This window comes from Oreochromis niloticus, linkage group LG16 (genome assembly GCF_001858045.2).
Source record: "Oreochromis niloticus isolate F11D_XX linkage group LG16, O_niloticus_UMD_NMBU, whole genome shotgun sequence".
Classification (NCBI taxonomy): Eukaryota; Metazoa; Chordata; class Actinopteri; order Cichliformes; family Cichlidae; genus Oreochromis; species Oreochromis niloticus.
This window is the reverse complement of record NC_031987.2, coordinates 28,289,985-28,292,374: the sequence shown is the minus strand read 5'-3', so window position 1 is coordinate 28,292,374 and position 2,390 is coordinate 28,289,985.

Genomic DNA, 2,390 nt, shown 5'->3' with positions numbered 1-2,390 from the left:
CATCTCCTTGATAAATTATCCTTGATAAATTTCAAGGAGTTGAAATTTATCAAGGATAATTTATCGAGGAGATGATAAGGAGATGATAAATTTTGCACTTTATTGCAACTTGTGCAATTGGCTTGAAGTTGACCTTTAGTGCCACATCCCCACTGAATTGATGATGAAGGCTCTTAGATTTCTATGCATTCCAGGATCAATGAGTGGGTCAGTGAGTCAACAGCTTTCATTTTCATTTTCCTCCTTGTTTGACTAAGTCTTACCTGTAGGCCATTCTGTGGATACAGTGATGTTAAGGATCGCTGCCTGTAAAAGCTATTCAAACATATATCCATAACAAAGTAGAATATTACCAAGCTCTCAGAGCTTCCCGATTAATAAACAATACTCTTTTGATGTATTTGTTTTGCAACTACTTTCTTCTCCTTTCCCCGTTTGCCACTGATGAACTGATAAGACTATCAGAGTTATTACTGTACAACTGTGACATTTAGGAAATCAAAATATTCATATTTTCATTCATTCTTTTGTGTGTGTGTGTGTGTGTGTGTGTGTGTGTGTGTGTGTGTGTGTGTGTGTGTGAACGCGCACCCACATATGCCTTGGAAGAATGAGAAAAGTTATTTCAAACTGTATGATGTAATTTACTTCATAATATCAACATGGCCCCTAGGGCAAATTCATGACTTTAACATTTGGCTACACAAAGCTGCCCCCCGGCGATGTAAGCATACTTTAATGAGTCATTAATGACCTATACTGTGCCTTTGCATCTGTCTCATTTGCACTGTGTAAAACAGCAGGCCAGGCCTCAGAGGAGTGGCCTGACTACAGCCAGTCTCTAAACCTCTAATTATGACCCAGTGGCAACAATGAGCTCATGGGATGTTCTCCCATTTACCTCTGTAATTAGAAGGATCAGTGGTATTGATCTAATGTGCTATTTCATAACAACAACTCGGTATACCTTTGGGTTTATATAACAGAGAATTTGTGGTGGTCAACAGGTCATTATGTCTTTTGCCTCTAGAGAACAATTAAAATGCAGCTTGGTATTAACTCTCACAACAACAACAATAAACGTACTGTTTATAATAGTGGTTTTCTGTTTTATAAAACAAGTAATGATGCAAACGCACCAAAAGTTTAAGGAGTCAAGTAAATGTTTCTGGTTTCTGGTGTCAGAAAAGAATAAAACTTTTATTTTAAATATAGACTTTCCACAAGTCTACAGCCAATATTTGTATCAGAATTAATAAATCATTCTTCTTACAGGTTGTGAATAAATTACATTCAGTGTTTCATGTTTTTTATGACTTTCAGTCTCATGAACTTTGCAGTTCCTTTCTAGAGGGCTGGTGCTGGTAGGGTAACCTTGTAGTAAAGATCAGTAAAACTGAAAGATAATATGTTAACTTCAGTAGAAAGTATAAGTGGAGAAGATGGGAGTTTTGTCTCACCATTACAGTAGTCAAAAAAGTCTGAATGAGTCTTGACCACTTCATGTATTCCCCAAGAGACTTTAAAATCTGAGTCAGGATCCAGTATTCCCAGGAAATTGCAGTAGTTTGACTGTAAAAAACACACAGGGTTTATAGTAAAATTTGTATAGTAAAATTCTTATTTTGCAGGACTTCCTTCACACAACAGCCATGTGTTATGGTGAGCTGTGTGACAGGCAGGGGTTGGACCCAAACGCAGGACTCGGAGACCAAAACTTAACAGAAAGCAGCAGCTTTATTGTTGGAAAAACAAACTAAAACAAAAAAGAGTGAACACTAAAGAAACAAACAAAAGATAAACTAGAACTAACAACTGGACTAGAGCTGACATGGCATGAGGGAAGAACACGCAACTAACACAAGAACACACAGCTAGCATGGAGGACACAACAATGAACAGAGCGAGACTGAAGACTAAATACACACACAGGATAACAAGGGGATGGGAGACAGGCGGGAACACAGTTGGGACTAATCAGACCTGGCGACACAGTGAGAAAGCAAAACTAAATACAATGAACACAGGACAAAGGACTATGAAAATAAAACAGGAACCAAGAGACGTGGAATGACTAAATACAAAGAACAGGGGGAAGCGACGGACATGACAGGGAAACAGATCAATCAACACAGAAAAAGAAATTAACATGCATGAGAGAGATGACAGACTACACAAGCAACAGGGACACAGTGGAGGCACAGCACACAACCATGACTAAAACTAAACACAAGGATATGAATAAAACTAGGAAACACCGATACTGGGTGAACGTCCCGGGACCACGACAAATACTAAACAAAACAAGAGCACAACCATAGGAACCAAAGCCAGGGAGATGAACTACATTTTAGAATATTGTTCAAACCATAATCTCAAAAAGAAGAAAA